The sequence below is a fragment of the Bos indicus genome, chromosome 3 (genome assembly GCF_029378745.1).
Source record: "Bos indicus isolate NIAB-ARS_2022 breed Sahiwal x Tharparkar chromosome 3, NIAB-ARS_B.indTharparkar_mat_pri_1.0, whole genome shotgun sequence".
Taxonomy (NCBI): Eukaryota; Metazoa; Chordata; class Mammalia; order Artiodactyla; family Bovidae; genus Bos; species Bos indicus.
Genome location: NC_091762.1, coordinates 54,016,385 through 54,040,592, shown reverse-complemented (window position 1 = coordinate 54,040,592; position 24,208 = coordinate 54,016,385). Strand labels below are relative to the sequence as shown.

General features: G+C 38.7%; 1 protein-coding gene across 2 annotated transcripts in view; it reads left to right on the top strand.

Moving 5' to 3' along the window:
• The window catches only part of LRRC8C (leucine rich repeat containing 8 VRAC subunit C), a 92,881-nt gene that overhangs the window by 23,473 nt on the left and 45,200 nt on the right, over window positions 1–24,208 (top strand). The window contains exon 1 of one of the 2 annotated variants that reach the window (XM_070786163.1): window positions 1,180–15,865. The exons of the other annotated variant lie outside the window; for it this stretch is intronic. The gene's annotated coding sequence lies outside the window, so the exon portion shown is untranslated. Of the gene's footprint in view, window positions 1–1,179; window positions 15,866–24,208 lie in introns of those variants that run through there. 2 annotated transcript variants of the gene reach the window in all.

Below are 24,208 nucleotides of genomic sequence, written 5' to 3'. Positions count from 1 at the left end.
GGAGCCCAGAAAAATAAAGTCAGCCACTGTTTCCACTGTTTCCCCATCTATTTCCCATGAAGTGATGGGACCAGATGCCATGATCTTCGTTTTCTGAATGTTGAGCTTTAAGCCAACTTTTTCACTCTCCACTTTCACTTTCATCAAGAGGCTTTTGAGTTCCTCTTCCCTTTCTGCCATAAGGGTGGTGTCATCTGCATGTCTGAGGTTATTGATATTTCTCCTGGCAATCTTGATTCCAGTTTGTGTTTCTTCCAGTCCAGCATTTCTCATGATGTACTCTGCATATAAGTTAAATAAACAGGGTGACAATATACAGCCTTGACGAACTCCTTTTCCTATTTGGAACCAGTCTGTTGTTCCATGTCCAGTTCTAACTGTTGCTTCCTGACCTGCATACCAATTTCTCAAGAGGCAGGTCAGGTGGTCTGGTATTCCCATCTCTTTCAGAATTTTCCACAGTTTATTGTGATCCACACAGTCAAAGGTTTTGGCATAGTCAATAAAGCAGAAATAGATGTTTTTCTGAAACTCTCTTGCTTTTTCCATGATCCAGTGGATGTTGGCAATTTGATCTCTGGTTCCTCTGCCTTTTCTAAAACCAGCTTGAACATCAGGAAGTTCACGGTTCACATATTGCTGAAGCCTGTTTTGGAGAATTTTGAACATTACTTTACTAGCGTGTGAAATGAGTGCAATTGTGCAGTAGTTTGAGCATTCTTTGCATTGCCTTTCTTTGGGATTGGAATGAAAACTGCCCTTTTCCAGTCCTGTGGCCACTGCTGAGTTTTCCAAATTTGCTGGCATATTGAGTGCAGCACTTTCACAGCATCATCTTTCAGGATTTGGAATAGTTCAACTGGAATTCCATCACCTCCACTGGCTTTGTTCGTAGTGATGCTTTCTAAGGCTTACTTGACTTCACATTCCAGGATGTCTGGCTCTAGGTCAGTGATCACACCATTGTGATTCTCTGGGTCATGAAGATCTTTTTTGTACAGTTCTTCTGTGTATTCTTGCCATCTCTTCTTAATACCTTCTGCTTCTGTTAGGTCCATACCATTTCTGTCCTTTATCGAGCTCATCTTTGCATGAAATGTTCCTTTCGTATCTGATTTTCTTGAAGAGATCCCTAGTCTTTCCCATTCTGTTGTTTTCCTCTATTCCTTTGCATTGATCGCTGAAGAAGGCTTTCTTATCTCTTCTTGCTATTCTTTGGAACTCTGCATTCAGATGTTTATATCTTTCCTTTTCTCCTTTGCTTTTCCCTTCTCTTCTTTTCACAGCTATTTGTAAGGCCTCCCCAGACAGCCGTTTTGCTTTTTTGCATTTGTTTTCTATGGGAATGGTCTTGATCCTTGTCTCCTGTACAATGTCACGAACCTCATTCCATAGTTCATCAGGCACTCTTATCTATCAGATCTAGGCCCTTAAATCTATTTCTCACTTCCACTGTATAATCATAAGGGATTTGATTTAGGTCATACCTGAATGGTCTAGTGGTTTTCCCTACTTTCTTCAGTTTAAGTCTGAATTTGGCAATAAGGAGTTCATGGTCTGAGCCACAGCCAGCTCCTGGTCTTGTTTTTGCTGACTGTATAGAGCTTCTCCATCTTTGGCTGCAAAGAATATAATCAGTCTGATTTCAGTGTTGACCATCTGGTGATGTCCATGTATAGAGTCTTCTCTTGTGTTGTTGGAAGAGGGTGTTTGTTATGACCAGTGCAATTCTTTATATTACATTGTGTATATGTACCACAGCTTTCTTATCCATTCATCTGCTGATGGACATCTAGGTTGCTTCCATGTCCTAGCTATTGTAAACAGTGCTGCGATGAACATTGGGGTACACTGTCTCTTTCAATTCTGGTTTCCCCAGTGTGTATGCCCAGCAGTGGGATTGCTGGGTCGTATGGCAGTTCTGTTTCCAGGTTTTTAAGGCATCTCCACACTGTTTTCCATAGTGGCTGTACTAGTTTGCATTCCCACCAGCAGTGTAAGAGGGTTCCCTTTTCTTCACAACCTCTTCAGCATTTATTGTTTGTAGACTTTAAGATAGCAGCCATTCTGACTGGTGAGAGATCGTACCTCATAGTGGTTTTGATTTGCATTTCTCTGATAATGAGTGATGTTGAGCATCTTTTCATGTGTTTGTTAGCCATCTGTATGTCTTCTTTGGAGAAATGTCTGTGTAGTTCTTTGGTCCATTGTTTGATTGGGTCGTTTATTTTTCTGGAATTGAGCTGCAGGAGCTGCTTGTATATTTTTGAGATTAATTCTTTGTCAGTTGCTTCATTTGCTATTATTTTCTCCCATTCTGAAGGCTGTCTTTTCACCTTGCTTATAGTTTCCTTTGTTGTGCAAAAGCTTTTAATTTTAATTAGGTCCAATTTGTTTAGTTTTGCTTTTATTTCCATTAATCTGGGATATGGGTCATAGAGGGTCCTGTTGCAATTTATGTCGGAGAGTGTTTTGCTAATGTATCTTCTAGGAATTTTATAGTTTCTGGTCTTACGTTTAGATCTTTAATCCATTTTGAGTTTATTTTTGTGTATGGTGTTAGAAAGTGTTCTAGTTTCATTCTTTTACAAGTGGTTGACCAGTTTTCCCAGCACCACTTGTTAAAGAGATTGTCTTTTCTCCATTGTATATTCTTGCCTCCTTTGTCAAACATAAGGTGTCCACAGGTCTGTGGATTTATCTCTGAGCTTTCTATTTTGTTCCATTGATCTATATTTCTGTCTTTGTGCCAGTACCATACTGTCTTGATGACTGTGGCTTTGTAGTAGAGCCTGAAGTCAGGCAGGTTGATTCCTCCAGTTCCATTCTTCTTTCTCAAGATTGCTTTGGCTAATCGAGGTTTTTTATATTTCCATACAAATTGTGAAATTATTTGTTCTGGTTCTCTGAAAAATGCCATTGGTAGCTTGATAGGGATTGCATTAAATCTATAAATTGCTTTGAAGAGAACATTTTAAGTAGTCACCTCTCTGTCTTTCAGAAACTCTTCTGTAGAGTAAGGGAAAACACCCTTGCCTGCTAATTCCTGAATTAAATCAAGAAGAAATTCAATTTTCAATTCTGTTATCCATGAAATGTTAGGTTTAGTGACTTACTTAGAATAATTGGCTCTAAAAACAGATCACCTGGGTTGTATTCAGGCTCCTCTACTTACTGCTATGTAACCCTGGGGACATTTGACCTAGTAAAGTCTCCATTTCTTCTGTAAGGGTACCCAGAACCTAGGTTGTTTTGAGATTAAATGATATGATACATGTACATGTCTAAACTTTAGCTCATACTGTGATGGAAATGCAATTTTTTTATTTATAAAGGGATCTTTGCTGTTAAGATTCACACTCAGTGTTATTCTCAAATAAAAAACCTATAAAGTTAAAATGGACCCCATCAGAACTGCAGTTCTAATGTTCAAAGCATCATCCTCATTCAGAAAACGTTCTGGAGGGTTAAATCATTACCATGCCTGTGGAGCTCCTTGTCATTATGCTCAGAGGACGAGGTCAGAGGCTGGGAGTGCCAAAATGAGTAAGGTAGTATCTGCCCTTATAGAATTTAACAGTGTGGGTGAGGAAATAGATGCATATATAAATAACCAAGGGGAGTGCAGGAGTGAACAGACCAGGTAGGGAGAGAGTTGATCTTGGCCTACATATGAAAACATGCAGCCACAGGCTTCCAGAATTGAACACTGCAGTTTATGGTCATGATCCTATCAAATGTTATCCTAGCCACATGCTCTTTCTGCAGGAGGGTGGGCCACCTGGTGGAGCCTGTCAGTCCTGATGTGCTAATCCAGGAGAGGTAAGGTACCTATTAACTATAGACACGAAATGAAAATGTGAGTCCATAGAGTACTGAAATCATTTTAAAGTAAGCAAATTCTGCTTTGGTAGGCCAAGCTGAAGCTCTCGTTTTTCCTTAAGACCTTCCCTGGTTAATAGGTTTACTTTTTATCAGAAAAAGAGGAAGTAGGTTTCTAGGGAACTAGATCTCAACCTCAATTGCATGTTGGCATCACCTGGGCACGTTTAAGAAGCAACTTCTTGCCTGGAGTGATTTTCTGATCTAACTGGAACATTAGTATTTTTAAAGCTTTCCAGCTGATTCCACACATTGGGAGCCTCTACTCTATGTACCCTGGGTTTCATTTCCTCCAAGATTTTCTATTTCAGGATCCTGGTTCAGCCCAGATGTTGTCAACAGGTTTTCCTATGGATCATTCCTGATTTAACATCAGTCTGTGTGACTTCCTTTTGGGAACACATGGCGTTCTCTGCTGTTTCAATAAGTGATTTTGGCTCCTGGGGAAATACCCATCTTAGGCTCTGAGCAGAGCAGCTGGGGGCTTTCTCAGCTAGCACTCCGCCTCCGGGTTTTGAGTGTGAGTCTCACCCATTTTTCATGTCTCTGTGGCATGACCAACCCACAGGTTCTGTTCTAGAACCTTCTATTGAATCATTTAACAGCGGGCTCTCCCTGTTTACCCTAAATCTATTATGCAGCAGTTTGAGACCTGCTTTTACATCAAAATTGAAGTACTTTGTATTTGGCCATAGTCAATCCATAAACTTTTAGGTTCTTACATCATCTGTTAGATTTACATATTCCTTTGCTATCTTGATTTTGATATTAATAACATGTCTGTGTAAGTTCTGTTTCTACTGGTTTATTCCTTCAATCAAAAAGTATCTGTTGAATGACATATGGGCCAGATACTCTCCTGGACATTAGGGACAAAGTGGTGTCCAAATCTGACAAAAATTTCTGCCTTCATAGGACTTATGGTCAAGGGGGAGGAGACAAGAGAAATACGTAAGTAAGTAAAATATGTGGTATGTTCAAAGGTACTAAATGCGGAGAAAAATAAGGCAGCACAGGAAGAAAGGGACTGCTGGGCCTGGGGTGGGCTCGTAATATATTAAATCAGCTTTGCAGTATTATCCATGCAAGAGCTGGTGAAGGCTCATACTGGAGTGGTAGTGACAGAAATGGTGAAAAGTGGTTGGCATCTGCATGAGTTTCAGCAGGGCCTGAAGAAGACAAGGGATTGAACCCTGCAGGTATCAGGAAGAGGAGAGTTCCAGGCAGAGGGTAGGATATTGGAAATACGAGGGCTCTGAGGCAGGAGTGAACCTAGGATGTTGAAGAAACTGCAGGAAATGCCAGTGTGTCTAGAGCAAGCCAGAGCGAAGAAGGCTATGACACTGGTGCTGAGGGTGGGGAGAAGGCAGATTACATAGGGCCTATAAAGACTTCTGTGAAAATTTTTACTTTTTCTGAGTGAGATGGAATTATTAGAGGGTTTTGAGCACAGGAGAGACCCAATAGGACCATTTTGGCTGCTCAGTTGAGACAAATCTATGTGAGTCAGTGATAGAAACAGGGAGACCAGTTGTGAGGATATTGCAATAATCTAGCTGAGAGATGATGGCTTGGACCAGGGTAATAGCAACAGAGCTGAGTCAGAAATATCGAAATCTGGATGTATTTTTGAAGGTAGAGTTTGTTTCTCTTAAGTGTCTAATATATTTTCACATTTCTCTTGAAAGTTGGAACTCAAACTCCAGTTAGAGACCAAGTAATGCTAGTTATAACAAAAGGTTGACTTGCAAGGCTCTTGTTACCACCAATTCAGTGCCCTGATTTTTTTTACAGAATGATGGTAGATGCACCGTGGCTTCCCATAGTCCTGACTTTCCCATTTTCCTGCTCTTGTGCATTGCTAGGCATTTGCCATTGAGAATTCTAACCTAAACTATCAATGATCACTCTTGCCTGCTATTGTTTAGTAAGTACCTGTCCTTCCCTTCTTTCAGTCTTTACCTTATTCAGTGGTAGGTCCCTGGAAGGTGATTTAGACAGGCAATGGGAGTGAAGAACGTGATACCGCTACCATTATTACATAAGAGCCCAAGGTTCAAAATAAATCAGGTCGAAAACACCTCTTTTCCCACTCCTCCCCTGTCTTCCCTCTTCCAACTTCCTGAACAAAGCAGAGAAAATTTTCCTTTTCAACCTCCATGTAAATCTCCCAGGGGGCCTTTTATGCCTTCCTTGCTTCTCTGCCCCAAAGTAGAGTGTAGGAATCATGAGAAAAATGTAGAGTGTTGCAAAAAAAAAAAAAAATCTGGTGATTCTCTTCTTCAAAACTAAGTAAGCCTAACTCTAAATTCTGGTATTCATGTAAATATTTCTGTTATACTGGCATACCTTGGAGATGTTGTGGGTTTGATTCCAGACTACCACAATAAAGCAAATATCATGATAAAAATGAGTTACACCAATTTTTTGGTATCCCAGTACATATAAAATTTATGCTTATACCATACAGTAGTCTATAAAGTGAGCAATAGTATTATGTCTAAAAAACAATGTACATACCTTAATTTAAAAATATTGTATTGCTAAAAAATGTTAACTATCATCTGACAATGCTGGGAGCCCACAGACTTTCAATTTGTAAAAATCACTGTATTCGTGAAGTACAATAAAACAGGTATACCTGTTCATTTTTAACAACTGAGAGAATTCCAAAACATGTGTATACTCATATTCATTATTCATTCATTTATGACATTATGACAGCAACCATTTATTGAGTCCTTTTTATGTGCCAGGCACTGTTCTGCACACTGGGAGGTACAAGTGAACAAAATGAAGTCCCTGTTTCTTAGGAAATGTACCTTATAATGCAGGAGAAAGACAAAACACAAATAGATAAGCCCGTATGTAGTACATCTGATAAAGATAATACTGTTGATAAAAGTCACTTAGGAGAATGAAAAAATGGACTGCTGGGATAGTGTGCCACTGATGGTGGCAAGTTAATAGTAATATTTTAAAGAAGGTCACCAGAGACAGTGTTACATTATCATAATAATGATGATATGACATTTTCACAGTAACCTAAAGGAAGAGAGTGATTCAATCTCACATCTGGTAGGAAAACGCTCTTTGCTACAGGAAGTCCTTAGGTAGTTATCTTGTACTTCCTAGTGACTTCATCCTGTCCCATGGCTTTAATCCCTTCCTGTACCTTGATGAGCCCCTAATTTATATTCCTGGCCAGATCTTTCCTAAATCTAGCCTAGTATATCAGACTTTCTGGCGTCCCTCCCCTTAAATGTCTTAATCAGTTCAGTTCAGTTTATTTGCTCAATCGTGTCCGACTCTTTGCAACCCCATGCACTGTAGCACACCAGGCTTCCCTGTCCATCACCAACTCCCAGAGCTTGCTCAAACTCATGTCCATTGAGTCGGTGATGCCATCCAGCCATCTCATCCTCTGTCGTCCCCTTCTCCTCCTGCCCCCAATCCCTCCCAGCATCAGGATCTTTTCCAGTGAGTCAGTTCTTCCCATCAGGTGTCCCAAGTAGTGGAGCTTCAGCTTCAGCATCAGTCTTTCCAATGAATATTCAGGACTGATATCTTTTAGGATTGACTGGTTTGATCTCCTTGCAGTCCAAGGGACTCTCAAGAGTCTTCTCCAACACCACAGTTCAAAAGCATTAGTTCTTTGGCGCTCAGCTTTCTTTATGGTCCAACTCTCACATCCATACATGACTACTGGAAAAACCATAGCTTTGACTAGTCAGACCTTTGTTGGCAAAGTAATGTCTCTGCTCTTTAATATGCTGTCTAAGTTTGTCATAGCTTTACTTCCAAAGAGCGAACGTCTTTTAACTTCATGGCTGCAGTCACCATCTGATTTAGGAGCACAAGAAAATAGTCTGTCACTGTTTCCATTGTTACCCCATCCATTTGCCGTGAAGTTATGGACCGGATGCCATGATCTTAGTTTTTTGAATGTTGAGTTTTAAGCCAGCTTTTTCACTGTCCTCTTTCACTTTCATCAAGAGGATCTTTAGTTCTTCTTCGCTTTCTGCCATAAGGATGGTGTCATCTGCATATCTGAGGTTATTGATATTTCTCCTGGCAGTCTTGATTCCAGCTTGTTCTTTATCCAGCCCAGCATTTCACATGATGTACTCTGCATATAAGTTAAATAAATAGGGTGACACTATACAGCCTTGACATACTCCTTTCCCAATTTGGAACCAGCCTGCTGTTCCATGTCCGGTTCTAACTGTTGCTTCTTGACCTACATACAGATTTCTTAGGAGGCAGGTCAGGTGTTCTGGTATTCCCATCTCTTTCAGAATTTTCCACAGTTTGTTGTGATCCACACAGTCAAAGGCTATGGCATAGTCAATAAAGCAGAGGTAGATGTTTGCTTTTTCTATGATCCAACGGATGTTAGAAACTTGATCTTTGGTTCCTCTGACTTTTCTAAATCCAGCTTGAACATCTGTAAGTTCTCAGTTCACGTACTGTTGAAACCTCACTTGGAGAATTCTGAGCATTACTTTGCTAGCGTGTGAGATGAGTACAATTGCGCTGTAGTTTGAACATTCTTTGGGATTGGAATAAAAATTGACTTTTTCTAGTCCTGTGACCACTGCTGAGTTTTCCAAATTTGCTGGCATTTTGAGGGCAGCACTTTCACAGCAGCATCATTTAGGATTTGAAATTGCTCGGCTGGAAATTCCATCACCTCCACTAGCTTTGTTTGTAGTGATGCTTCCTAAGGCCCACTTGACTTCACATTCCAGGATGTCTGGCTCTAGATGAGTGATCACACCATTGTGGTTATCTGGGTCATGAAGATCTTTCTTGTATAGTTCTTCTGTGTATTCTTGCCACCTCTTATCTTCTGATTCGGTTAGGTACAAACCGTTTCTGTCCTTTATTGTGCCCATCTTTGCATGAAATATTCCCTTGGTATCTCTAATTTTCTTGAAGAGATCTCTAGTCTTTCCCATTCTATTGTTTTCCTCTGTTTCTTTGTATTGATCACTTAAGAAGGCTTTCTTATCTCTCCTTGCTATTCTCTGTAAGTCTGCATTCAGATGGGTATATCTTTCCTTTTCTCCTTTGCCTTTAGCTTATTTTCTTTTCTCAGCATTTGTAAGGCCTCGTCAGACAACCATTTTGCCTTTTTGCATTTCTTTTTCTTGGGGATGGTCTTGATCAGCACAATGTTATGAGCCTCAGTCCATAGTTCTTCAGTCACTCTATCAGATCTAACCCCTTCAATCTATTTGTCACTTCCACTGTATCATCATAAGAGATTTGATTTAAGTCATACCTGAATGGCCTAGTGGTTTTCCCTACTGTCTTCAATTTAAGTCTGAATTTGTCAATAAGGAGTTCATGATCTGAACCACAGTCAGCTCCTGATCTTGTTTTTGCTGACTGTATAGAGCTTCTCCATCTTCAGCTACAAAGAATATAATCAATCTGATTTTACTATTGACTATCTGGTGATGTCCATGTGTAGAGTTGTCTTTTGTTTGTTCGAAGAGGGTGTTTGCTGTGACCAGTGCATTCTCTTGGCAAAACTCTGTTAGCCTTTGCTCTGCTTCCTTTTGTACTCCAAGGCCAAACTTGCCTGTTACTCCAGGTATTTCTTGACTTCCTACTTGTGCATTCCAGTCCCCTGTGATGAAAAGGACATCTTTTTTGGTGTTAGCTCTGGAAGGTCTTGTAGGTCATCACAGAACCATTCAACTTCAGCTTCTTCAGCGTTAGTGGTTGGGGCATAGACTTGGGTTACTGTGATATTGAATGGTTTGCCTTGGAAACGAACAGAGATCATTCTGTCATTTTTAAGACTGCACCCAAGTACTGCATTTCAAACTCTTTTGTTGACTATGAGGGCTACTCCATTTCTTTTAAGAGATGCTTGCCCACAGTAGTAGATATAATGGTCATCTGAATTAAATTTGCCCATTCTGGTCCATTTTAGTTCACTGATTCCTAAAATGTCATTGTTCACTCTTGCCATCTCCTTTTTGACCACTTCTGATTTACCTTGATTCGTGGATCTAACATTCCAGATTTCTATGCAATATTGCTCTTTGCAGCATCAGACGTTACTTCTATCACCAGTCACATCCATAACTGGGTATTGTTTTTGCTTTGGCTCTATCCCTTCATTCTTTCTGGAGTTATTTCTCTACTCTTCTCCAGTATCATATTTGTGGTTGTTTATCACTAAGTCTTGTCTGACTCTTTGCAACCCCATGGACTGTAGCCCGCCAGGGTCCTCTGTCCATGAAATTCTCTAGAATTTCTCAAGAATACTGGAGTGGGTTACCATTCTTTCCTTCAGAGGATCTTCCCAACCCGGGAATCAAACCCAGATCTCCTGCATTGCAGGCAGATTCTTCACTGTCTGAGCCACCAGGGAAGCCCTGTCTCATATATAGTATGTCTCTAATTAAATTACTCATGCCCTCCCCCAAACCACCTCTTTCTGTTGTTTCCTTCAGAAACTGTCATCTCTGTCCGTTCTGTGTCTCAAGTTAAAAATCTTGGTGTTATCTTCTTCTGTCTCACACCCCACATCTGATCCATCATATACATCATGAGTTACTCATATTGGGGAAAACTAGAAAAGAAGGAAACTTGGGGAGTTGGGATGAAAAAATTGAGGTTAAATATTAATAGAAAGCAGAACAGTAATAGAAGTATCTGCAGGTGGTATTTGATGATATGAAGAAAATGAAGCTAAGGGATCATATGCCCTAGAACTCAGGTTGACATAAAATCACATCATAAGTCAGATTCTCCTAAAAGAGCCACAATCTCAGAGTGGTCCACCTGTTTGGATATGTCTTAGCATTAAGAATTAGTTGGCAGAACTCAGGCTGTAACTCCACATGTTGGGATAAGGCTTTAAGTACCCATGGGAATTTTTTACATAAATGGCACCTGAAGCATTTTCTGTCCCCCGTGTGACCTGAATGGGGAAGCAAGAAATTCAGAATCATAATTTTAAAAAAGACAATGAACACTTGAACCATGTTTTTAAAAACAACAAATCCTCTTTGTGGGCATATCTGCAGTAAAGCAAAACACTTTGCTGAAGCATCAAGAAAAGGAGGTTCTGGTGCTTTTCTAGGGGCAAGAGACAGTTAACAGTGTCTCAACCAAATTAACTTGAATAAGAACAATGAGAAGGAAGTAAGTATTCACTGTCCTTCTGTTTTAATTTGGAATGTGTTTCCCAGTATTCAGATTCTCAGTACAGAAGGTTTTTGCTGTTTTGCTGCACTGAGTTCCTGAAAGTCACATGTAGAATCCCTAAACGAGACTGGAACGGTGTGAAATTGGGCGAATTTCATTCTCCACCCAGGGCTTCCCCCGTGGCTCAGTGGTAAAGAATCTGCCTGCCAATGCGGAAGACGTGGGTTTGATCCCTGGGTCAAGAAGATCCCCTGGATAAGGGCATTGGCAACCCACTTCAGTATTCTTGCCTGAAGAATCCCTCATACAGAGGAGCCTGGCAGGCTACAGTCCGTGGAGTCGCAAAGAATCAGACATGACTGAAGCAACTGGGCAGAGCAGCAGGTTCTCCACCCAAGGGTTTACCATTAAATGAAAAATAGGTGTAACCAAAAGTATCACATAGAAGTCCTTCTGTGGTTCTGATAAAATTCGGTTTTGCTAGCTATTTACAACAGAAGTGTCAGTGCCATACTAGTTACTCCCTTAAGAGAAACTGAGTCCTTTATAAAATTTAAAAAGATCTTTCCTCAGACCGTATGTCTCTCACAGTGCCAGATCTTAGACAACTGGATGCTAGTCACAAATCTGACTGCCCTGGATTTAGTCCTCAGATAATAGCTAACTCCCCAAATAGGAGTTTTTGTCAATGGATGACAAGGCTGAATTTCCCATTAAGGAGGTTGTTAGAGACTTAAAAAATTTCTTTCGCGAAGTGGAATGAGTCTGAACATTGGAATCTGACAGAGCAGAGTGGGAAGTTTTGCTTTGCCCTCACAGGCTTTGTAACCTTGGAGAAATCATTTCATCGCTCTTGCACATTTATTCTTCTGAAGAGCTAAGATAATACCTTACCTCATGGGTTTAATGTGGAAGCTCAGCAGATAAAACTTGATTAATACCTGCTGTGTAGTAGGCATAATAATATTAAATGTTCATTGTTACACCTTTCCTCTCCCCTTTAAAAAAGGTGAGCTCTCAGTTTGTTTTTTTGTTTTATAAAGATTTGTTTGAGTGTGATACCTCAAGTTAGAGCTGAAGGCCATAAATGCCAAGCAATTCTTATTCTTCATAGTAAATTCCCTATCACATTTACCAAATTGGATTGTTAGCTCTATTGGTAATATTAGCAGTTGTCATATCTGAGTGCTAATTTCCTACCTAGAATAACAATTAGTGTTTGCCAGAATTACCTTTTATATACTTCCCAGAAACTCTGTGAAGGAAGATACCATCCTTTTCCCTATTTTAAGGAAGCAGAAGGATTGAGTAACTTGTTCATGGTCACCCAACTCCCCAGTGGCAGAGCCAGGATTCAGACCCAGGTACTTTGACCTCAGTGCTATGCCATGAACACTAGAGTAATCCTTTCATGCTCAAGAATTGCATTAATATGAATGTCTCTTCTTGCTTTAATCATCAGGGACATAACTTTTCCCTAAAAGTGGAGATTTGACATGGAAAATGTAACCTATTCTTTCTGTTTTTCTTTCTTTTGCCTTTTCCTATAATAAAACCAGAGCTCTAGACTGGGTGAGAGATTCTGTACCATTTGGGGAGAAAATAAGTGGGTGAAAGTAATGCATTAAACTGAACTTTTAAAATCATTTAAGATCACATGTCACTGAGAAAAGTCTCATTTGATCCCTGCAGACACTTTGCTTTCCCCTATTTGATTCTGTGAGTTAAAAGAAAGGTACAGATTATTTATTACATCAGCTTAGTCTTTATTACTGTGCTTCCACTCCCTTGGATATTTTCTTTCTTTAATCTGTTTACATGTTTTTCGCCTGTTGCCATGGTAAAGCTCATTCCATGATGTGAGAGATCTCAGTGCCAAAGAAGGTTTTCCTAATGTTAAATCCTGTATTTTCACTTCCACATTTTATCTTGGTGTTACTAGGGCAACCCAAATAATTTCATTTTCTCTTTGAAGTTGATACCTTTTAAAGTTTTTATACCCTCATGCTGACTCATTCATGTTCTTACTATTTTTTTTGGTTTAATTCCTGCAGCTACTTCTTTACACACACATTTTCTGCTTCTCTATAATCATAATAGCAGACGTACTGCGGTGTAGTGATTAAGTATTGGGGGGATTACAAATCCCAGTGGGGATTAGAAAAAGCCTATGAACTTTCTCACCAGAAAAAAATAGCAGTTTAAGAAAAAAGATGATTATATAAAATGGGGAAAGGATTGTCTCTTTAATCAATGGTGTTGGGAAAACTGGACAACTACATGCAAAAGAATGAAACTGGAACACTATGGTATACCTTACACAAAAATCAATTCAAAATGAGTTAAAGACCTGAATATAAGAAAGACCTGAAAGCATAAAACTCCTAGGAGAAAATACAGGGGATAAGATCATTGACATCAGTTTTAGCAGTGAGCTTTTGACACCCAAAGCAAAGGCAACCAAAGCAGAAATAAACAAGTGGGATTACATCAAACTAAAAAGCTTTTGTAGAGCAAAGGAAGCCATCAAGAAATGAACAGGCAACATACGGTATGGGAGAAATTGCTTGAAAATCATATATAAGTGATTAATATCCAAAAAATATAAAGAACTCATACAACTCAATAGAAAAATTCAAACAATCCAATTTTTAAAAATAGGCAGAGGATCTGAATAGATATTTTTCCAAAGACGACATACAAATTGCCAACAAGCACATGAAAAATGTTCTCAACATTACTTATCAGCAGGGAAATGCAAATCAAAACCACAATGAAATCTCACTTCACTCCAATTAGAATGCCAATTATCAAACTTCCCTCATGGCTAAGTGGTAAAGAATCTGCCTGCCAATGCAGGAGACATGGGTTCAATCCCTGATCTGGGAAGATCCCACATGCTGCAGAGCAACTAAACCTGTGTGCCACAGCTACTGAGCCTGTACTCTAGAGCCCGGAAGCCGCCACTACTGAGCTCACATCCCACAACCACTGAAGCCTTCATGCCCTAGAGCCCATGCTCCATAACAAGAGAAGCCACCACAATGAGAAGCCTGTTCACCGCAACTGGAGAGTACCTCCCATTCGCTTCAGCTGAAGAAAAGCCCGTGCAGCAATGAAGACCCAGCACAGCCAAAAACAGCACAGCCAAAAACAAATAAGTTATATTTTTAAAAAGAAGGCCTATTGTCAAAAGGATGAGAAATAACAAGTATTGGTTAGAATATGGAAAAAGGGAAATCCTTGTGCACTGTTGGTAGGAACGTAAATTGGTATGCGCTTGTATGCTAAATTGCTTCAGTAGTGTCTGATTCTTTGTGACCCTATGGATTGTGGCCTGCCAGGCTCCTCTGTCCATGGGATTTCCCTGGCAAGACTACTATACAAAACAGTATGGAAGTTCCTCAAAAAGTTAAAAATGGCCATATGATCCACCTCTGGGTCTTTATCTGAAGAAAATGGAAACACTGGCTGGAAAAGATATCTGTACCCCCGTGTTCATTGCAGCAGTATTTGCAACAACCAAAAGAGAAACAACATAAGTGTCCTTTGATGGATGAATGAATAAAGTAAATGTAGTAGCTATAAATATATACAATGAAATACAATCATAAAAAAGAAATCCTGCCATTTTCAACAGTATGAATGGACCTTGAAAGCATTGTGCTAAGTGAAAAAAGTGAGCCAGAGGAAAAGAAACACTGTGTGATCTCGCCTAAATGTAGAATCTTTAAAAAAAAAAAAAAAAAGCTGATCTATGAAATCACAGATACAGAGAACAGGCTGGTGGTTACCAGAGGCAGAGGGTAAAGGGTGGTGGCTGAAATGGGTGAAAGTGGTTTGAAAAGTACCCAGTTATAAGATAAATGAATTCTGGGGACGTAACAGACAACATGGTGACTGTAGTTAACAAGACTGTATTGTATATTTGAAAATTGTGAAGAGAGTGGATCTTAAAAGTTCTCATCACAAGAAAAAAAAAATTGTAATTGTGTGGTGATGGATATTAACTAAACTTGCTCTGGTAATTATTTCACAATATATAATATCAGTATACCAAATCGTTATGTTATACAGCTAAAAGTAAGACAGTGTTATATGTCAATTATATCTCTATTACAAAAATAAATAATGGATAGAAATATTCAATAAATAGTCTCTTTTACCCAAATGTATTTGGTTCTTGGATTTTGAATAGCAAGTTGGAAGAATTTCTATGGCAAAAATCTATCTCAGTCTATTCCAGTTCAGATTGTCAAACTTAAGGTACCTATTTTTTCCACTTTTATTTGTACTTCATCCCAGGACAATTTCATGCCTGTTTTTATATCTTTGTCCTTCGCTGGCAGGTCTCTTGGCAAACTACCTGCAGAGGTTAAATGGTTAGTTGGTATGTTTCCTTCCTAATGCAGGTTGGGCTCACAGAAACCCTTTGGGTTTAAATCCATGCAAAGAGCTCAGGAGCAAAATGAAGGGATAACATTTTGAGTCTCCTTGAGAGCACATACTCAACTATCACTTCTTATTTCTCTTTTATCCCCAATATTTGACACAGAATGTGTTTGGATAACAAATGTTGGAAGAGAGAATGGGAGGGAGGAAAAAGGAGGGAATAGGAAGAAAGAAGTGGAAGGAAGAAGGTTCTACCCAAGGGAGGAAAGGAGAAAAAAGTAAAACAGACTAAAGGAGACTCTCCTCTGACTAAAGACTGAATTTCCTGTGTGACTCAGAAGTCGGCTCCACAGGAGGAGTTCTAGAGAGATGCTGAGTGAGATGCTACTCTGCAGGCTGGTGCACATTTGGATGGATGCAGGTGAGAAGAGCAGCCTATGGTCCTCATATCTGCCACCTTAGAAAAAGACTCCTGGGGAGTCCTCGTGACTTTTTGCCCTTTTCAGTCTAGGAACATGTAACTTGGGGACTCCCTCTGTCTCACAGAATCTGAACCAGCTCAGGTTACCCCTACCCTCATTGTCTCCAGAGATAGAAAATATCAAGTTCAACCTTATTTGAATAAACAGAACCTTTCTAATGAGTGATGGAGGGCAAAGTAAACGTCTCAAGGGGGAACAAAAGAGATCACATTGTAGACCTTTCATTCTGCCGGGATGTTCTCCTGGCCCTGCCCTTCCAACTTTACCAGAGTAACTATTCCTACCTCTACTTCCTGATTTCATGCAGGTGTCACTTCCTAAACCCCCAGTATCTCAGGTACCTCCATATATTCACTACCAGGGGATCTGAAACTTCCACTTCATTGTACCTGTCACAGTTGTGATTAAATGATGGTATGTCATGTTTTCTTTTTTTTTCACTGAATGTCTTTCCACCATCATATATGGTCCATCAGACAAAGGTTATGTCTGTCTTAATCAATGGTATATCCACATTAGTGAGCTCAATACCCTGCAAATAAAAGCTACTCTGGAACCTGTAGAAAGAGTGAATAGCTGCCAGGCACTGTGTGTGGTAGGTGCAAGGGATGTAATAAAGCTTTTCAAAGGCATTGCATCTATCTTTGAAAAACTCTGTGCCTCTGGAGTAGCTATCTCTAATGATAATATATCCCTCTCTCAGCCTCCAGAAAGGAAAGATGAAAGATGAATCAAAATCCTGTGGCTTTTGATACCTTATTCCCCTAAATCCCACTTCTTTCCCACAAAAATACATCTTTCATATCTAAAAACACTGAGTAGAAATAAACCAATTTATCTTCTCACTAATTTCTGTTCCTTTGTTGAATAGACATTTATTTTGTTTTTCTGGAAACAATTTTGATTTATGTCTGTATAACCATTTTTTAAGGCCCTAGAACATTGGTCTGTTAAGTTTTTAACATGGGTCATCTGAAAATAGGATTAAACATTACAGGACAAGTAAAAACAAACAAATACCCACAGTTGTTCCATAAATTTGTCTTTTCCGTTGGCCCTAAGCTACCCAAAATATCGTTCACTCATTCCTAAATCCCATTTTACTTCAGAACTTCCAGAACTCTCTCAGCTTTGAAATGTTTGATGTTCTTTTTTTTAGGCTTACTTTTAAAAAAACGTTTATTATTGGAGTATGATTGCTTTACAATATTGTGTTTCTGCTGTACAACAAAGTGGAAATGTTTGACTTTTAAAAATAACTTTTTACTTGTTTCTTCCTCACTGTTTCCTTCTAAATCTATTTTTAAATAAATGATTGTCTTTTCTACATAGCTTTTCAGTATTTGTGATTAACAATGAAAACTTCCCAATTTAACAACTCTTGAATCAATTTTGTTCCTTTCAAGTATCCTCAATCTACCTTTTCATCCTATTGATGAGGTTGTTTGAACAAAACCACTTTAAATAACTAGATGCTTTAGATAACTAATTGTCAACATACAAGTTGATGTATTACTTGGCTTTAGTATCTTGTTTTCTAGGTCTCTGAACCATTTAAAAGTACATTTGACAGAACTCAGTATCTTTGAGATAGTTTTCTCAGGAAGACCTCATCTGGCCCCAAGCCATCTTTCTTAGTAATAATAATGACTGTGAGTAAACGATTTTAAAATACTAGACAGTTTGTCTGTAAAGATGGGCACTGTTTTGGGTCTCATTCCTAGTTAGCTGATGGCCTCTAAATTTTTCTCTCTCTTTTCCTTTTGCTGACAAAGTATTTAAATGAATAAATCTGAGATTTCACACTGGGAACTGTTTTGGAACTTTGTTTTTAATGAACTATTCATTTGTTTGATGAACATATATTGAGCACCTGTTATGGGCCAAAACTGTTAGGTGTTGGGAAAACAATGGAGACCAACATTCATTTGGAAACCAAATAAATGAATGGGAAATGGTGCCTGTGACGGGGGCCACAAGAGAGATCCACAGTGCTGTAAGAGCCTGCAGAGCTGGATTTGACCTAGTCAGGGAGACCAAGGATGGCTTCCCTTAGTAAGCAGTACTAGAAACCCACTCTGCAGGAGGCACAGGAGTCTGAAAAGTGAGGAGAAATTAACAAAACATCCCCATTATAGAGTTAGCACCACAAGGACCTGCTGTAGTTGCTGGTATCTCCTTTGTGGTGACTTCTCAAGAGCCCCACACAACACTCAGCCTTTGCAATCAAATAATGTATAGCACCTAGTTTCACTCTTCGCTTTTTTGGAGGGGGGAAATAGAAGTTGTTTTTTTTTTTTTCCCCCAGTTTTATTTTATTTTTTTGATGTTGTTGTACAGCAGATTTTTATTATTTTATTTTTTTAAATTTTTAATATACATTTATTTATTTTAATTGGAGGCTAATTATTTTACAATATTGTATTGGTTTCGCCATACATCAACATGAATCTGCCACGGGTATACACGTGTTCCCCATCCTGAACCCCCCTCCCACCTCCCTCCCCATACCATCCCCCTGGGTCGTCTCGGTGCACCAGCCCCAAGCATCCAGTATTGTGCATCGAACTTGGACTGGCGATTCTTTTCATATATGATATTATACATGTTTCAATGCCATTCTCCCAAATCATCCCACCCTCTCCCTGTCCCACAGAGTCCAAAAGACTGTTCTATACATCTGTGTCTCTTTTGCTGTCTCGCATACAGGGTTATCGTTACCATCTTTCTAAATTCCATATATATGCGTTAGTATACTGTATTGGTGTTTTTCTTTCTGGCTTACTTCACTCTGTATAATAGGCTCCGGTTTCATCCACCTTATTAGAACTGATTCAAATGTATTCTTTTTAATGGCTGAGTAAATATTCCATTGTGTATATGTACCACAGCTTTCTTATCCATTCATCTGCTGATGGACATCTAGATGCTTCCATGTCCTGGCTATTATAAACAGTGCTGCGATGAATATTGGGGTATACGTGTCTCTTTCAATTCTGGTTTCCTCAGTGTGTATGCCCAGCAGTGGGATTGCTGGGTCATAAGGCAGTTCTATTTCCAGTTTTTAAGGAATCTCCACACTGTTCTCCATAGTGGCTGTACTAGTTTGCATTCCCACCAACAGTGTAAGAGGGTTCCCTTTTCTCCACACTCTCTCCAGCATTTATTGCTTGTAGACTTTTGGATCGCAGCCATTCTGACTGGCGTGAAATGGCACCTCATTGTGGTTTTGATTTTCATTTCTCTGATAATGAGTGATGTTGAGCATCTTTTCATGTGTTTGTTAGCCATCTGTATGTCTTCTTTGGAGAAATGTCTATTTAGTTTACTTTGGCCCATTTTTTGATTGGGTCGTTTATTTTTCTGGAACTGAGCTGCAGGAGTTGCTTATATATTTTTGAGATTAATTCTTTGTCAGTTGCTTCATTTGCTATTATTTTCTTCCATTCTGAAGGCTGTCTTTTCACCTTGCTTATAGTTTCCTTTGTTGTGCAGAAGCTTTTAAGTTTATTAGGTCCCATTTGTTTATTTTTGCTTCTATTTCCAATATTCTGGGAGGTGGGTCATAGAGGATCCTGCTGTGATGTATGTCAGAGAGTGTTTTGCCTATGTTCTCCTCTAGGAGTTTTACAGTTTCTGGTCTTACGTTTAGATCTTTAATCCATTTTGAATTTATTTTTGTGTATGGTGTTAGAAAGTGCTCTAGTTTCATTCTTTTACAAGTGGTTGACCAGATTTCCCAGCACCACTTGTTAAAGAGATTGTCTTTAATCCATTGTATATTCTTGCCTCCTTTGTCAAAGATAAGGTATCCATAGGTTTGTGGATTTATCTCTGGGCTTTCTATTTTGTTCCATTGATCTATATTTCTGTCTTTATGCCAGTACCATACTGTCTTGATGACTGTGGCTTTGTAGTAGAGCCTGAAATCAGGCATGTTGATTGCTCCAGTTCCATTCTTCTTTCTCAAGTTTGCTTTGGCTATTTGAGGTTTTTTATATTTCCATACAAATTGTGAAATTATTTGTTCTAGTTCTGTGAAAAATACCATTGGTAGCTTGATAGGGATTGCATTGAATCTACAGATTGCTTTGGGTAGTATACTCATTTTCACTATATTGATTCTTCTGATCCATGAACATGGTATGTTTCTCCATCTATTAGTGTCCTCTTTGATTTCTTTCACCAGTGTTTTATAGTTTTCTATATATAGGTCTTTAATTTCTTTAGGTAGATATATTCCCAAGTATTTTATTCTTTTCATTGCAATGGTGAATGGAATTGTTTCCTTAATTTCTCTTTCTATTTTCTCATTATTAGTGTATAGGAATGCAAGGGATTTCTGTGTATTGATTTTATATCCTACAACTTTACTATATTCATTGATTAGTTCTAGTAATTTTCTGGTGGAGTCTTTAGGATTTTCTATGTAGAGGATCATGTCATCTGCAAACAGTGAGAGTTTTACTTCCTCTTTTCCAATTTGGATTCCTTTTATTTCTTTTTCTGCTCTGATTGCTGTGGCCAAAACTTCCAAAACTATGTTGAATAGTAATGGTGAAAGTGGGCACCCTTGTCTTGTTCCTGACTTTAGGGGAAATGCTTTCAATTATTCACCATTGCGGATAATGTTTGCTGTGGGTTTGTCATATATAGCTTTTATTATGTTGAGGTAAGTTCCTTCTATTCCTGCTTTCTGGAGAGTTTTTATCATAAATGGATGTTGAATTTTGTCAAAGGCTTTCTCTGTATCTATTGAGATAATCATATGGCTTTTATTTTTTAATTTGTTAATGTGGGTGTATTACATTGATTGATTTGCAGATATTGAAGAATCCTTGCCTCCCTGGGGTAAAGCCCATTTGGTCATGGTGTATGATCTTTTTAATGTGTTGTTGGATTCTGATTGCTAGCATTTTGTTAAGGATTTTTGCATCTATGTTCATCAGTGATATTAGCCTGTAGTTTTCTTTTTTTGTGGCATCTTTGTCAGGTTTGGGTAGTAGGGTGATGGTGGCCTCGTGGAATGAGTTTGGAAGTGTCCCTTCCTCTGTGATTTTCTGGAAGAGTTTGAGTAGGATAGGTGTTAGCTCTTCTCTAAATTTTTGGTAGAATTCAGCTGTGAAGCCATCTGGACCTGGACTTTTGTTTGCTGGAAGATTTCTGATTACAGTTTCAATTTCCATGCTTGTGATGGGTCTGTTAAGATTTTCTATTTCTTCCTGGTTCAGTTTTGGAAAGTTGTACTTTTCTAAGAATTTGTCCATTTCTTCCATGTTGTCCATTTCATTGGCATATAGTTGCTGATAGACGTCTCTTATGATCCTTTGTATTTCTGTGTTGTCTGTTGTGATCTCTCCATTTTCATTTCTAATTTTATTGATTTGCTTTTTCTCCCTCTATTTCTTGATGAGTCTGGCTAATGGTTTGTCAATTTTATTTATCCTTTCAAAGAACCAGCTTTTGGCTTTGTTGATTTTTGCTATGGTCTCTTTTGTTTCTTTTGCATTTATTTCTGCCCTAATTTCTAAGATTTCTTTCCTTCTACTAACCCTGGGGTTCTTCATTTCTTCCTTTTCTAGTTGCTTTAGGTGTAGAGTTAGGTTATTTATTTGACTTTTTTCTTATTTCTTGAGGTATGCCTGTATTGCTATGAACTTTCCCCTTAGCACTGCTTTTACAGTGTCCCATAGGTTTTGGGGTTGTTGTGTTTTCATTTTCATTCGTTTCTATGCATTTTTTTATTTCTTCTGTGATTTGATGGTAACAGCAGCGTGTTGTTCAACCTCCATATGTTGGCATTTTTAATAATTTTTCTCCTGTAATTGAGATCTAATCTTACTTCATTGTGGTCAGAAAAGATGCTTGGAATGATTTCAATTTTTTATTATGTTTTCTATTTTGTTTTTGGTTAAGAATATATTATCTTCAGAAACAGGTGTATTTTAATGAATTGGTTTATATTTTCTGTATTTTTTTTTTTTTTCATTTAGATTTTTGGCACAGTCTTGGTCTGACTGAGAGAGTCTACAAGTAGACTTTGACCATATTCTCCTAGAGGCTTCGTATACAGAAACTTCTTATGGCCTTTGTCAGCTTCCAGAAGTGAGACTCAAGGAAAGTTGAATATCATCATGTTAGATTTTATTTAGCTTTGCTGTGAGAAAAGAATTGGAAGGGGGAACTCATATAATGTCTAACTTGGAAAAGAGGAGCCATTAAATCAATATGTTAACTTTAGAGCCAAACCCAACAGATATTTTTCTTTCAAGCACAAAACTTTGCATTAAATGTTTACTGGCTGTATGGGTAAAAACAAATATTCCAATTTCCAGGTAGTTTTAATAGTCTGACAGTAAGATTCTGGTCATTTTCTCCTATAGTTCCCACCTACCTCCCCAGAGGCTGGAAGATCTGAACTTCTTTGTTCCATCATGGATCTTACTGAGCACAGCCAACAGAAAAGACAAACCAAAAGTTGACTTCTTGAGAACAACTTTCTTGAAAAGAGATTTACTCAGCATTTAATATTTTTCTGCTATTAACAACCCTACCATGTTCCCTGATCTTAAAAAGGGAAATTGTGAATGGTGGATTATTATAAAGATGAGTTTAATAAAAAAGATGATAAAAACAATGATACTATAAATCCTCTAGTCTTTCAGTCTCTCACTTTAACCATCAATCTCTTTGTTCACTGAGGAGTGTTGCTTTGGCTCCTACTGTATTTAACATGGCTGGAAATTTAAAATTTTACCCTATTAAACAACAAAAAAAGAGCTTAGTGGCAAAGTTTTGATAACAAGTTACTTTAACTTCCCTGTCACTCTTGATTGGCGCTCTGTTTTTTATAAGTTCCAGACCATCTATGTGTGTGAAAACTGTAAAACACACCAGACTTTCTACTGAAACAGAAAAGGCAAGTCCCCCACTCCCCCCTACCCCAGCCCCCTGCCACCAACCCCTGTAGAATCATTAGGAATTTAACTCAACAAACTATTGAGCCTTTTAGGCCCCAGAGCAAGCAATATGAAATAAAAGGTGACCCCTGCCTTTTCAATCTACTCTATTTGGTGAAAAATAAGCAAAAAACTTTAGTTTTAATGTTCTGGAGAGCAGGAATGTTTCTGTCCTCTCCACCTCTCCTCCCCGTCCCTTCCTCAGAAAGTCGCCTTCCAGGTAGATGGCTTCCGGCACTTGTTTTGTTTGAATTTTCTGGCCTGCGCTATATATTCATGGTGTTTCAGCTGCTTAGAACTGTTGTGCTTTATTCAAGGGGGAAAAGTGAACTGGAGATAAACCTCAGTCTCTTTTTGCCCTTTGAAGGAAGAGAGACATCATCTTCAAAACAATCACTACAGATATACTCAGTTGAAATCTAGACTTGGTTTTTGGATGTGGAGACTGATGAGAACTGAAATCTTGTCTAAATTACATTTGAATGATATCAGCCATTTAAGGGGAAACACAGCATCTGAATGCAAAGTTCCAAAGAATAGCAAAAAGAGATAAAGCCTTCCTCAGTGATCAATGCAAAGAAATAGAGGAAAACAACAGAATGGGAAAGACTAGAGATCTCTTCAAGAAAATTAGAGATACCAAGGGAACATTTCATGCAAAGATGGGCTCTATAAAGGACAGAAATGGTATGGACCTAACAGAAGCACAAGATATTAAGAAGAGGTGGCAAGAATACACAGACGAACTGTACAAAAAAGATCTTCATGACCCAGATAATCACGATGGTGTGATCACTGACCTAGGGCCAGACATCCTGGAATGTGAAATCAAGTGGGCCTTAGAAAGCATCACTACGAACAAAGCTAGTGGAGGTGATGGAATTCCAGTTGAGCTATTTCAAATCCTGAAAGATGATGCTATGAAAGTGCTGTACTCAATATGCCAGCAAATCTGGAAAACTCAGTAGTGGCCACAGGACTGGAAAAGGTCAGTTTTCATTCCAATCCCAAAGAAAGGCAATGCCAAAGAATCCTCAAACTACTGCACAATTGCACTCATCTCACACACTAGTAAAGTAATGCTCAAAATTCTCCAAGCCAGGCTTCAGCAATATGTGAACCGTGAACTTCCTGATGTTCAAGCTGGTTTTAGAAAAGGCAGAGGAACCAGAGATCAAATTGCCAACATCCCCTGGATCATGGAAAAAGCAAGAGAGTTCCAGAAAAACATCTATTTGTGCTTTGTTGACTATGCCAAAGCCTTTGACTGTGTGGATCACAATAAACTGTGGAAAATTCTGAAAGAGATGGGAATACCAGACC